Source organism: Dasypus novemcinctus, chromosome 24, assembly GCF_030445035.2.
Source record: "Dasypus novemcinctus isolate mDasNov1 chromosome 24, mDasNov1.1.hap2, whole genome shotgun sequence".
In the NCBI taxonomy this organism is placed as follows: domain Eukaryota; kingdom Metazoa; phylum Chordata; class Mammalia; order Cingulata; family Dasypodidae; genus Dasypus; species Dasypus novemcinctus.
In genome coordinates this window covers 24,764,006-24,778,479 of record NC_080696.1, presented here as the reverse complement: position 1 = coordinate 24,778,479, position 14,474 = coordinate 24,764,006, and the positions used below count along the sequence as shown (strand labels likewise).

General features: G+C 41.6%; 1 protein-coding gene and 1 pseudogene across 11 annotated transcripts in view; both read left to right on the top strand.

The window, feature by feature from the left end:
• Nucleotides 1-14,474, top strand: part of NINL (ninein like) — a 235,660-nt gene that overhangs the window by 60,468 nt on the left and 160,718 nt on the right. For 3 of the 11 annotated variants that reach the window (XM_058286796.2, XM_071211598.1, XM_071211600.1), the window contains exon 2: nt 2,870-2,970. The exons of the other annotated variants lie outside the window; for them this stretch is intronic. The gene's annotated coding sequence lies outside the window, so the exon portion shown is untranslated. The remainder of the gene's footprint in view (nt 1-2,869; nt 2,971-14,474) is intronic. 11 annotated transcript variants of the gene reach the window in all.
• LOC101417067 (tyrosine-protein phosphatase non-receptor type 11-like) lies at nt 486-2,011 on the top strand (annotated as a pseudogene).

The following is a 14,474-nucleotide window of genomic DNA, read 5'->3' as shown; positions in this document are numbered from 1 at the left end:
TAACACAGTATGGAGGAATCAAAAAGATGAAAGAGAAGTTACGAGATACAGAGGTTAGAGTTGAGATAGTCTAACAATTTAATTTGAATATCAGAAGAAAGACATGGGGAAGGCACAGTAAGTGTAATGATTAAATATTTTTCAGAACTAATGGTACTGGCTCTTAGAGTCAAGAAACTTCGTGAATCCCTGGTGGAATAAAATAATAATAATAATGGTATAATGATAGAAAACAAATGAAAAATATAGAAATTGTTAAAGGCAGTCAGAAAACAGACAAATTTTAGAAGGACAGCAGATAATCTAAGAGTTTAACTGTTACAATAGAAGCATGATCTTCAACATGATACAAGAAATCTATACCCATCTGAGGGTCTGACTCCTTCTGGTCCCTAGTTGGCCTCCCTATAGCAGGCGAAGTGACTAGGTTCAGTGGAGCCTGAGCTAGGAATGGGTCCATCCCAAAACAGGAGGGCACAAGGAACATGACATCGCAGAGATGGTTTCACCCAAATATCACTGGTGTAGAGGCAGAAAACCTCCTATTGACAAGAGTTAATAGCAGTTTTTTTGGCAAGGCCCGGTAAAAGTAACCCCAGAGACTTCACACATTCTGTAAGAAGAAATGGAGCTGTCACACACATCAAGATTCAGAACACTGGTGATTACTGTGACCCATATGGAGGGGAGAAGTTTGCCACTTTGGTTGAATTGGTCCGGTATTATACAGAACCTCATGGAAAAGAGAAGAATGGAGATGCTATTGAGCTCAAGTACCCTCTGAACTGAATCCTAACTCTGAAAGGTGGTTTCAGGGACACCTTTCTGGGAAAGAAGTAGAGAAATTATTAACTGAGGAAGGAAAACATGGTAGCACAGTACTATAGCTCAAGCATCCCCTCAACACACCTTGTATCAGTGCTACTGAAATAGAAAGTTGGGTTCAAGAACTAAGCAAATTAGCTGAGAGCACAGAAAAAGTCAAATAAGGCTTTTGGGAAGAATTTGAGATACTACCACAACAGGAGTACAAACTTCTCTACAGCTGAAAAGAGAGTCAGAGGCAAGAAAATAAAAATATATGTAAAAACATTCTGCCCTTTGTTCATACCTTCATGATGGTGATATCAATGAGCCTGTTTCAGATTATATCAATGCAAATATTATAATGCCTGAATTTGAAACCAAGTGCAACAATTCAGAGCCCAAAAAGAGTTACATTGCCACATAAGGCTGTCTGCAAAACATGGTAAATGACTTCTGCCTGATGGTATTCCCGGAGAACTCACGAGTGATTGTCATGACAACAAAAGAAGTAGAGAGAGGAAAGAGTAAATGTGCCAAATACTGGCCTGATGAATATGCTCTAAGAGAATATAGGGTGATGCATGTTAGGAACGTCAAAGAAAGTGCCACGAGTGACTACATGTTAAGTGGACTTAAACTTTCAAAGACTGGACAAGGGGATACAAAGAGAAAGGTCTGGCAATACCATTTTCAGACCTGGCCAGATCATGGAATACCCAGTGACCCTGGGGGCATGCTGGATTTCTTGGAGGAAGTGCACCATTCGCAGGAGACCCTTGTGGAAACTGGGCGTGCAGTGGTTCGCTACAGTGCTGGAATTGGCCACATAGGAACATTCATTGTGACTGATACCTTTATTGGTTTCATCAGAGAAAAGGTGATGACTGTGACACTGATGTGCCCAAAACCATTCAGATGCAGTCTCAGAGGGCAGGGATGGTCCAAACAGAAGCACAGTACTGATTTATCTATATGATCATCCAGCATCATATCAAACACTCCAGTGCATGATTGAGGAAGAGCAGAAAAACAAGAAGGGACACAGATATGCAAATATTAAATATTCCTTAGCAGATCAGACACGTGGAGATCAGATCCTGCTCCTGCCCTGTACTCCAACACCATCCTGTGCAGAAATGAGAGAAGATAATGCTAGAGTCTATGAAAATGGGGGCTGATGGAGCAACAGAAAAGTTTCAAATGAGAAGACCTGCCAAAATTTCAGCACAGAAATTGATATGGACTTTCACCTTGTCCCTGAAAAGATGCAAGAAAGTTTATGTGAAGAATGAATTTGAATATGGAACTTTTGAGTTGTGCTTGACTACCTTTTGAGAAGCGAAAGTTGAAACCAATTTAAGACCATTGTATACTAACTCAACAATACCTGATTTCTAGTTACCTACTTTCTCAGATAAGAAGACAACACTTTCAATGTTATATTTTAGAGAAGTTTGTTTTATATTGAGGGAGCAGTTAAATTGTCCTCTATGTTTTGCAAATGGTGACTCAAATTCTAGTTATCAGCATTTATTTTTGTTTTTTCTTTTTAAAACCTTAACAAATCAAAGGGTTTTTTTTTTCTCTTTGTAGAGGATGACAGGGCACTTTCAAGAAAAGAAATGATTTGGGAAAATTAAGTAACAGCATCTATAGAAGTGGTAACAATTTCATTTGCCATCACTTATCCAGCAGTGGATAATTCATCTAGAATTTTAGCTAAATGACTTTTTAAAGCTAAATGGTAATTTAGCTAAATGATAATTAAGCCAGTGCCCCAAGACTGCCAGAAGCGTTGTAAAAATCATGGAAACTTAGGCATTAAATAAGAGGTGCTTTTTTCATCTTGGCAGATGACTAATTACTATTTAGCATTTTGACTGAAAAGGTTGTGGGGAAACGTTTGTCATATTTTCTTTGCAATGGAGTAATTGTCTTATACTTAGAAAAAAGGCATCTATGGATGACCAGTACTTTGGTAATCAGTTGTTGCTGGCAAACCACCGCAAAACTTAGTGGGTTAAAACAACATCTTTTTTTTTTTTTCCTCACTATTCTTCAGGCTGGGCTGAAGAAAATCCTCAACCCTTATTTCTTTGTTCTTCTGCTAGTCCTGCTGCTGGTCACTCATGGAGTTGGCAGGTTGACTGTGACACTGGGATGGTAAGCCTTGTCTCTTTCTGCATGTGGTCCTTAGAGTCTCTCCTTCTCCTTGTGCCCTGTCCAGCGAGGCAACTGGACCTCTTAACATGGCAGCTCAGAGCTCCCAAGAGCACAAAAGCAGGCCTTCTTAGGACTTAGCCCCAGAACTGTCACAACATCACTTTTACTGCATTCTGCTGATGAAAGCAAGTCACAGGCCCTGCTCAGGTACTAGAAGGGCACCCCACACCACAAGCACATGAGTATTGGGAAGCATGGTTCATTGGGGGACACTAGTGGAACAGACGACCACAACTAGTGCCATGGAAAAACGACTGTTTTTAGCAAAAGTAGAAGTTTGCTACTTTTGGGTTGGAAAGCTGAAGCCACTTAAGCTGGTGTAAGCTGAAAGTAAGACTGAGAATTTGAGGGCTTTTAAGAAGCTTCCTGAACCAGTTCTGCCAGCTCTGACCATATGTTGTGTACCTTCCATTGGGAAAACTGGTCTCTTAAGGATGGATGTGTTAGGGGACAGAATATTTGACCGTAGAACTTCCCCACTGCGCTGGCATCTGTAGAGTGAGTGAATGTGATGGCTCCTTGATACCAGATTTGCAGTCAGCTGGAGTGAAAAGGAGCAGTCCTAGCAAGGCCCCTAACTTTTAACTAGCAGTAGCTCATTTCTGTTTTAACCAAGCAATAATATCTGCTGACATTCTACCTTAAGTGTCTTTCCCAAAGTCTCTCTGTGTCCTGTGTGTTGAGTCATCATTCAGTGAGTGTATTTCAATTAAAGTGTTATTGATTGTCTTTGTAAAGATAATAAAATGCTATGGCAAGTTTGCCCTTAAAAAAAAAAGAAAAAGTATGAAGGCAAAATAAATTTGAAAAGACAGAAACTGAGAGTTTGTCACTAGAAGTCCCAAAATAAAGGAAGGTCTAAATGTTATTCTCTAGGCAAAAGGAAAATAATCTAAAATGGAAAGTCAGAAATGCAAGGAAGAATGAAAACTAAAAAAAGTGGTAAATATGCAGGTAAAGGCAAATGGCAGTGAATGTAAAAACCAATAATAATATTGTCTTCTGGGTCAAAAAACACTTAGAATTGTAGTAATGTAGGTCTGGGTAGTTTAGACCACTTCTCTTGCTGAGGACAAGTAGAAAAACCTCGGCAAGTATTTTTCAATATGTTCTTGAAGAACTCAGACGGCAGTAAAGAATTAACACATCAAGCTTTGGAGGAGGTAGAAACCTAGAAAGATGAGTCTGGCATTTTGGGCTGCATTGTGGAAATCAACTGCATGTTCTGAAAGAGACTGAGAGGCTGAAGAGTACTTTTGATGGCCTTATAGGGTTAGGTGAGCAAAAACTAGTGTCCATGTCCACTCACCAAGGAAGAGTGCCTGATAAACTGCCTGCATTGTGGGTTAGGACATTAAAAAATTATTCCCCAGTAGTAGGAGTGTACTCTAAGAAGACCAGTCTTCTCGAGAACCAAGCCCAGTTTTATTCATCTTAGCCCATGATCTTGACTTAGGACATTATTAGATTGCTGATAATCCTAGGTATTTGCCATAAACAAATGTAGAATCTCTGTAGAGAAAAAAAAAATCACACTAGGACTCATATTTATTATACATGTTTTCAAATATCAATCAAAATAGGCCCTTGAGGAGTTATGAAAACATTAATGAAAAACATTAACAAAAACAATAGAAGACCTTCACGAGTGTTGGAGTTCTCAAACACCGATGTTTTATTCTTTCTATCTCTCTATCTATATATTTTTAAAGGAGGTACTGAGATTGAACACAGGACCTTGTACATGGGAAGCAGGTGCACAACCACTAAGCTACATCTACTCCTCAAGGAGAGTTGGTTTTTTATTTATTTGCCTTTGTTTTTAGGAGGTACCAGGCATTGAACCTAGGACTTTGGACATGGAAATCAGTGCTCAACTACTTGAACTACATCTGATCCCCATCTTTATCTATTTTTAATTGTAGAAACAATATATATCACATAAACTTACCCAACTCAACCACATACACAATTTTGTGCTACCCTCACCACTAACCATTATCAGAAAGACATATATTTTAGGGCAATTAAACTTATTATGTTGAAGGAGATAAACGACAACAATGAACGATTTGACAGAAAACTGTAGATTAGTAAAAAGAACCAATTCTAGTAAGGAAAAATAAAATACAATAATATTAAGAACTTAGTGGATAGGTTTAGCAGTGTATTAGGAACAGCTGAAGAGAATATTAAGTACTAGAGGAAAATATCCATAATGAAGCATGGAGAGACAAAATAATGGAAAATAGAGAAAATATAGAGTTAGCAACACAGAGAATACCACAAAAAAGGTCAACTATTTCTGTGATTGGAGTCCTGGAAGGAGAGTAGAGAGAATAGCTAAAAGCAATATTTGAAGAAATAAAGGCTGAGGATTTTCCAAAGCTGATATAAGACATCAAATCACATATTTGATAAGTCCTGTGAGCCTCAAAAGAAATGAAGAAATATGCACCTTCTAATATTATTGTAAAACCTGTTATTTCTCCCCGGCAAAGTGGAATAATTCTAGTACATACCTAACAGGGTTGCTTGAGTATTTGAAGAGTTTTGAACAGTTTAACACTATAGAGACCTTAAACATTGAAATAACATGACATTAAATCCACTTGCTATAAAACAAAGGAGGACTGTTTCTCCCCTGTGTTCATCTAATTGGTTATCAGTATATAAACACCCTTACTCTCTCCTCCTCTTGTCCCCCTACCCCCAGGCTGCTGCAAAGTTGAGCCAAGTGGTTTGTATTGTGCAGGCATTGCAAACAGTAATCTCAGGTGGGCAAGGAATATAATTTTGTTTCTCTACAGTGCACTTTCATTTCTCTTTTGAGCCCACATTCTGCTGAGTGGCAGAAATTTAATCTTAATAAAGAAATCACCCTTGGAATGTGTCTCAGCTTCCCAGGGCCTGAAGTGGTATTGAGTTGTGAATTTTGTTCTGCCCACTTTGGCAACAATGGGAATATTTTCCTTCTCATTTGTCTTTGGTGCATGGTTTCCTAAGGTCCCTGGCTTGGCCCTCCTTCATGAACATATGCACTCTTGAGTCAGCTTTCCATGACCCACAGGTCATGGTTGAGCTCCTCTCACTTTCTGTGCTAGATGAACCTCGCAGCCCTAACCTCGGCTCCTGCTGCCATCCTGGACTCTACCTAGAGTTCACACCCAGATCCCCCAGGCCCACCTGCAGAGAGACAATTAGTCATCTGTGCCCAGACCCACATCTTCCTACTGAATGGGAGATTATGAGTGGTTGCTCTCCAGGGACTAGGAATTGGAGTCTCAAATACCAAGAAGAATCTTGTGTTTGCCTTGTTCTGCTGTGCCATTTCTTCCTTGAGGCAGTGAACGCAGAATTTCCCCTTGCCTGGGGTGGGTGGTGGTGTTGTCACAACCTTGGGGACATTGACATTGGTTCCTATTCCAGAATCTCACTCCATCACGAGTGTGTATCACTCTGGAACATTATTTCCTTCTTCATTATCTTCTCCATAGGAAAGATGTATGAATGCCCGTTTTAGATCCAGGCTCATGTTATCAGTGGTCCTTGACTGGGTACTTTTTCTTGAAAAGAACAAGGTATTGTTTGGGTTATTCCCATGGTGTATGTGTTAATGCTATCCTGGTTATATTTATTTCAGGTCAGTTCACATCTCAGTTGAATCTTTGCTGTGGAAATGATGACTGTTTTTCTCAGAATTGCTTTTAACCGAAAGGAAAGTCACAAACTGCCTTTTTCAGACTGCCCACAAGCCATTGGTGAGAGGCACAGATGCATAGAGCCATTTCCTGTGCATACCACCAGCATTGGCAGGAACCACTTCCCAACCAATGAGTGGTTCCACTGAAATGCGATTTTTCCAATGTTTGTCTTTGATGACATGCTTCAGTTCCCGAAGTGCTTCTGAGACCAGTTAGAATGGGTTCCAATATAAAACAAGGATTAGGATGGATTCCAGTATAAAGCAAAGATGGGGAAAGCTTTTAGGCCTTGTGGGATAGCGGAAACAGTGCACAGTCTGGACTGGAAAGAACCACGAGCAAGGCCTAGCTCAGCCAGGGCTGGCCTGCAGGTTCCCCTTGGGCCCTGCAAAAAAGTGAGCTAATGAGTTGGTATGAGTTTACCTGAGATCAGGCTTGTATAAGGTGGCCAGTTCAGGGTAAGCTCTCCCTAGAGGCTAAATCACTACTTACCTCTAGAGGACCTGGATTATCTATCCTAATGGTGGGCCAGGATAGCATGGATTATCGGCTTTGACAGAGAAGCCCCAGACTTCCGAAATGTGTCACCAGTTCTTTAACAGCCAACCAGAGAGCGAGTGTGAGTCCGTTTTCTGAATCTCCTCTCTCCCTGTATCCAGCAGTGATGGTTAGGCTAATGTGTCAACTCAGCCAGGTAATTGTGCCCAGTTGTTTGGTCAAGCAAGCACTGGGGTAATTTTAATACAAGGACAATTATGGGCTTTAGTAATCAGTGAGTTTACTGCATAGATGGCTGATTATATCTACATTGACCAGGAAGATTGCCATCAGTGATGAGTGATGCTTTATCCAATTAGTTGAATGCCTTAAAAGGGTAAGTGACTTCAGCATTCAGAGAATTTCCCAGCTCGTCTTTGGACAGCCAGTGTCTCCTGGAAACTCATCAAGGACCTTCATTGGCCTTTCATCGGAACCCTGGTTTGCAGACCCTGGACTCATGTATCCCCACGGTCATGTGAAAGAATCATATAAATTTCACACTATTTACAGATATCTCCTTTTGATTCTGTTTCTTGAAAGAGCCCTGACTAATACACCAGCCTAACACCTCCCTGGTTTCATTTCTCCCAGAGTGTGGCTCTCTCTGGGGAGGTTGCGCCCACCTGCCTCGGGAAGGCCCTAATCAGGGCAGGGAACATTTCCAAGCTTGCCTGAACGTCCTGTCAGTCTGAAGGCCCTTGCCATACATGGCCTCCTCATGGCCCCATCGTGAGTTGGACAGAAGGGCATATGTCTGTCTTGTGCCAGTATGGTTGGGAGCAAAAGCTCTGGAATCTACTCTTGGTGCCTAGTTAATGGGTTAAAAGTGCAGCCGGGCTTACAACCCAGAGGATCATGTTTCTTTTAGTAGATTTTTAACTTGAGTGGTGGAAGGAGAACATGCATGTGTTAGGGGCACTAACCTGTTTTCTTGAGGTAAACATGATGTGGTCAAGGTGTTTGGAAAAGAAAGACTAATGTCTTCTCTTATGTACATCAGATATTTTATATGTTCGTTTTCACTGTCTTACCAGCACTGAATTCATTTCTGATCCACTTTTATTCTTTTAGCGCTATAATGTTTTAGAATCTTTTAGAAGCCTCTTTGCTGATGGGGCATGTATATAAAAAGCTTAGCAGAGCCTTGTAAATATTATCCTTCAACTTCTGAAATTGACCTGACTTTTCCCATGTGGAAATATTTTTAAGAAACATTTCAGTGTGTTTAGGATGTTGAGAAGTTAGTTGGAAAAAATGACACAAACCAAGTTGAATAAGAATGTTTAGTCTGGAAGGTGGTTTTTCCCACTGACATTTAAGATGGAGCTGTTTGGCCACTGTGTTATGCTCCAATACCTCTGGTTACATAATTAATTTGTTTCTAATGGTTCATAAGTTACTGCCAGCCTTTGTTTGGATGTAAAAGAAAATATCTCCATTTTCTCAAACACAGAGTAGGAGCTAGAGAGAGATTGAGACTCGACAGATATAGACTGATAACCCATTAGTAGCCAGGCATTTGCTGAGCTGAGGTCACAGCCTGGATGCTGGTCTCAGCCAGTCCCAGCATGGAGGATGTCTTGATGAGGGAACCAAGTGGCTCCACATTCCCCTCACCTCATCTTCTTGACTCTTAAACAGAGCTAAACATAGAGTGGAACCAAGCCCAAACCCAGAGAGTTTAGTGACTTGACAGAGGTCACACAGCTACTCACTGGCCAGCCCCGCCAGCCCAGCCTTCCCAGCTCGGAGGGAGTGCCTTGTCCACAGTAGTTGTAGCCAGAGTCCCATGACTAAGTCTCACTGGCCTGGCTCCTGTTGACACCATCCTGATGCCAGCCCTGTGCTGGGGAGGTGCAATGGGCTGCCAGGCAAGCTGGGTCAGCTTTGGGATGCAGAGGGCAGTGGGGGCAGCTCCCAAAAGGAAGGGGCCTGCTGGGATGGCCTCCACAAAAGAAGTCCACTCCCAGGCAGGGTTGGGGGGTAGTCAGCAAGGGAGGGTGAGAAAAAGAAAGAGAAAGTAGGAAAGCAGTGAGAAAGAGGCAGGGAAGGGCAAGAGAACAGACATTCATTAATAGCTGCCCCTGGGTCCCATGGTGGAAAAGTTGAAGGGCACCTGTATGCCCTGAGCTGCACTTTCAGAGGCCCACAGATGGGCCTTCACAGTTAGGATTCCTCACTCTGAAGCAGAGAGGCGTTATCAAGAGGCAACAAGAAACAACGTTCAGGCTTCCTGTCTCTCCGTTCAGAGGAAGGTCAGGCATTTGGGAGATGGGGGAGAGGAGAGAGTTTGGGTCAGCCATGGAATCTAAGATTTGTGGAAACTTTTCTTCAAAAGGGGGAGGAGTATTATTGGGAAGGAATTGAAATTTGAGGACAAAGAAAAAGAATGGTGATTCTTGGAAGCACTGTTTTCAAACCTTAAATCACTTTCTACTTTAGAATATGGAGGAGTGAGCATGCAAGTTTTCATGGGTATTTACCACATGAAGGGCTTAGCTGGAGGAACTGAAAATGGGAAGATGAATAAATGCATAGTTCCTGCTCTGAGGGAGACAAAAACCCATCGGGTGGAGCGGATTAGCTCAGTGGTTGAGTGCCTGCCTCCCATGTACAAGGTCCTGGATTCAATCTTTAGTACCTCCTTAACAAAATAAAACAAGAAACCCTTCAGGAAGAGAGACCTATAAATAAAGAATTTTCAGTCACACTGGTGTATGCAGGGTGCTGTGGGATCATTAGAAAGGAGCAGATTATCAGAGGGCCCATCATTGGTGATGTGTTGAGCTTATCTTCATGTGTGTTTTGGCCACTGGTATTCTTTTTAAAATGGTTTGTCATCCTTTGCCTTTTTTAAAAATGTCGGTTTTTTTTTTTTTTTAGTGGTTTATAAGAACTCCTTACATATTAATAAGTTGTTTTGTCTTTTGGCCCATATATTTTACAAATTATTTGCCTTTTATTTTTAAAACTGAACAGCTTTGTTGAGGTATAATTTTTATACCATGAAATTTACCTGTTAAAATATAGAATTCAATGTAAATTAAATTTATAGGGTTTTATAACTATCTCCTAATCTAATTGTAGGTCTTTTTTCATCATCCCAAAAGGATACCTGTCCCCATTTCCCTTGTCCCAACTCCCTCTCTCTCCCAGCCCTAGGCAATCACTAATCTATAGACTTGCCTATTCTGTACATTTCATGTGAATGGAACCGCACAATATGTGGTATTTGTGGCTGACTTCCTTCACTTGGCATAATGATTTTGAGGTTCACGTATTTTGTAGCATGTACTTCATTCATTTTTATTGCTGAATAATAATCCCTATCCACTTATCAGTTGATGGATATTTTGGCTGGTTCCATTCATGTACAAGTTTTTGTTAGATGTATATTTTAATTTCTTTTGGGTAAATACCTAGGAGTAGAATTGGAGGTCATATGGTAACTCTATGTTTAACTTTCTGAGGAATTGCCAAACTGTTTTCTGCAGTGGCTACACCATTTTACATTCCCACCAACAATGTATGAGGGTTTCTATTTCTTTTTATCCTTGCCAACACCTAGTATATTCTGTTTGTTTTAATGGCCATCCTAGTGGGTGTGAAGTGGTATCTCATTGTGCTTTTGATTTGCATTCCCCTAATGGCTAATGATGTTGAGCATCTATTCATGTGCCTTTTTGGTCATTTGTATATTTTCTTTGGAAAAATGTCTATTCAAGTCATTAATCGGTTGTCTTTTTGTTTTGTGTTTTAGGATTTCTTTATACATTCTGGATATTAAACTTTTGTCAGTTATGCGCTTTCAAATATTTTCTCCCATTCTGTAGGTTGTCTTTTCACTTTCCTTATAATATCCTTTGTTGCACAAAAGTTTTTAATTTTGATGAACTCCCACTTATCTATTTATTCTTTTGTTGCTCATACTTTTGGCATAAAGTCTAAGAATCTGTTGTCAAAGACAAGGTCTTGAAGATACTTCCCTATGTTTTCTTCTAAGAGTTTTATACTTTTAGCTCATATTTAGGTCACTGATCCATTTGAGTTAATTTCTCTATATGGTGTAAGGTAGGGATCCACTTTCATCCTTTCTCATCCAGCACCACTGTTTGAAGAGACTGTTCTTTTCACCATTGAGTGGACTTGGCACCTTTGTCAAAAATCAGTTAGCCATAGATATGTTGGCTTATTTCTTTGCTATCATGTATATTTGATTGAGCTAAGTATTAGTGAGTATTCTCTAGGGAAACAGAACACACAGGAGGTATCTCTAAATAGTTGTGAGATTTTATAAAATTCTCTCATGCAACAATGGGAATGCACAAGTCTGAATTCCGCAGGGCAGGCTGCAAACCAGGGGCTCCCATGAAGCAAACCAGGGACCTCCCATGTGGAAAGTGGGAGCCCAGTCACTTCAGCCACATCCGCTTCCCCAATATTGCTTTTGATTTACAGTTTTGCTAGGTAGGAGCAGTTCTAGTGGTTTCCACTTGGCCTTTCCTACCATAATAGCCCTTACTCCACAAGTCAAGGATTGAATGTGGGGATTCTGCCAGTTCCTGAGTGTGTTTATTCAAATTATATATCCTGAAACTGAGGAAATAACAACCAAGTAGCTCCAGGGACCCACTGGAACCACTGTGAGAGGGACCTTAGTTAAAACGCCATCAATCACCTGACCTCCATAAGCCCTTACTCTGACCAGAGGATCACAGAGAAGTCCCCTGGAATTAATGTCACTTCTAAGCCAGTGGCTCATAATCCCCAAAATGTCTGATCATTTCCTTTTCCCAATGCAGTTGCACTGGTAAAAGATCATAAGTCTCTTTGGGGAAAGCTGGGAGGCAGATAAAGAGTGTAAATTTTTTGGCAGTGTAACAGGATCTTTCCCCAAGGGAACTTGACCTCATTCAAGGGGTTCTGGGTCTGAAAACTGTCTCAAGTCTGGGAGTTGACTAAGGGACCATGATCCTTTGTTTCTGTAATTCAAGTTACGGTTTTGTTTACTCAATCTAGAACTCTTCTGCTTATACAGATATTGTAGGAATTTTTTTTTCATTGTAGTACATTCATTGCATTTGGTGAATACATTTTGGAGCACACCTGTACCACGTGGATAAGTTTACATTGTAGTTTACACTCTTTCCCAGTACATTAGGTGGGTTATGGCAGGATATATAATGTCCTGCATCTGTCCCTGCAATATCAGTTAGGGGAAACGGATTTGACTCAACTGATAGAGCATCCGCCTACCACATGGGAGGTCCAAGGTTCAAACCCAGGGCCTCCTGACCCGTGTGGTGAGCTGGCCCACATGCAGTGCTGATGCGTGCAAGGAATGCCGTGCCACGCAGGGGTGTCTCCTGTGTAGGGGAGCCCCACACGCAAGGAGTGCACCCTGCAAGGGTGAAAAAAGCACAGCCTGCCCAAGAGTGGCACCACACACACGGAGACCTGATGCAGCAATATGATGCAACAAAAAGAGACACAGATTCCCAGTGCTGCTGACAAGAATACAAGCAGTCACAGAAGAACACACAGCGAATGGACACAGAGAGCAGACAACTGGTGGGGGGGGGGGGCGGGGGGGGGGGTGGAAGGGGAGAGAAATAAGTAAAAAATAAATCTAAAAAAATATATAATTTAGGACAACTCCAAGTACCAAAAATGCCCCCACATCACATCATTTCTTCCTCCCTCTCCCTGCCCTCAGCAACTACCGAGGCCACTTTCTCTACATCAGTGCTATAATTTCTTCTATTACTGGTCACAATAGTTCCATATCAATAAGTCCACTCTAATCCTGGGGATCCTGGGATGGTGATGTCCACTCTACCTCCATATCGAAAGGGGACTTAGATTACACATGGATAATAGATGCAATTCTCCTACTTGTAGTTGTAGACACTCTCAGTTCCCTGCTGTGGTAGTGGACCATCTTCACCTCCCTGTTAGCTGACCTGGGTAAGTCCAGTGAAGCAGAGGGTAGGAGTTACAACTCTGCTGAGGCTCAGGACCCAGCTGGTACATGAACAGTCCAGATTCAAGTCTCCTGAGTATACACCAACCTGAGCGCCAACCACAGGTTCAATAAAAGTGACAGAAGAGAAATGTGTAGAAAGGTCACATATGAGTCCAACTCCATCACACTCAGGAACACAAATTCCAAAGTAGGTCCCACTGACATGGCACTGAACTTCAGAGCCATCTGCCATGACCATAGACCTTGTGGGTCTCCATAGCCCTCAGGAGCACCAGTACCTGGGGTTGTATCTACTTTGGCTGTCTCTGGGATCCTGCTGAGAAGGGTGTAAGTGTGACACCTCTGATGACCTCCTGACTCTTTTTTGAAGACTCTTAGCCATATAAACTCATTTGTCTTTTCCATTTCCCCCTTTTATTCAAAGTCAAAAAGCAGTTTTAACACATGATCCTACATGTAGGCAGAGATATTCTGCTGGTCTGAGTTGATCCTTTTTTCAAGGTCTCTTTCTATTTTCATCACCAGTTAGTGATTGATAGTAATCCCTCAGCACCAGGGAGCTCATCCCCAGGAGTCATGTCCCACACTGGGTGGAAGGTAAATTATTTACATGATGAATTTGGCTTAGAGAGTGACCGCATTTGAGCAACATGGAGGCTCTCAGGAGGTAACTCTTAGACACCCTGCAACTCTAGGCCCAGTTCATATTTCAGGCACACAGGCTCATAAGCATAGTCATCAGTATCAAGGGCTCATTATTGGACCATCCTTCATTGTTGGTCTTTGCCATTACACTTGGGAGATTATTGGTGTTCCATTGGGGAATGTGACAGAGCTACCCTGGGTAGGAACTTAGCACTCCATGTGAACTTGGGGAACAGTTGAACATGGTAGATTGTTAGGAATGTGGTTGAAACTATAATGATGAGAAAACTCTTTAGAAAATATAATAAGGAAGCATAACCTGTTTAAGGTGCTTAAGGGGGGGGCATCTGACACAGGGAAAGGCTAGGGAGTATGTGAGTACTCATTTTGTCAGAGTGTGTTATATCATTGGGTGGAGACCCATACAATGAGTGTGAAGGTGTAACCACATCCTGGGAAAGCCTCATGATCTCAAACAGAGGGAATTGTGTCTCTTGAGAGAATTGGTGGCTCTCCGTGGGTTAGGCCAGTCTAGTATGTCAAGCCCTCAGCATTGTTGCGAGTATCTG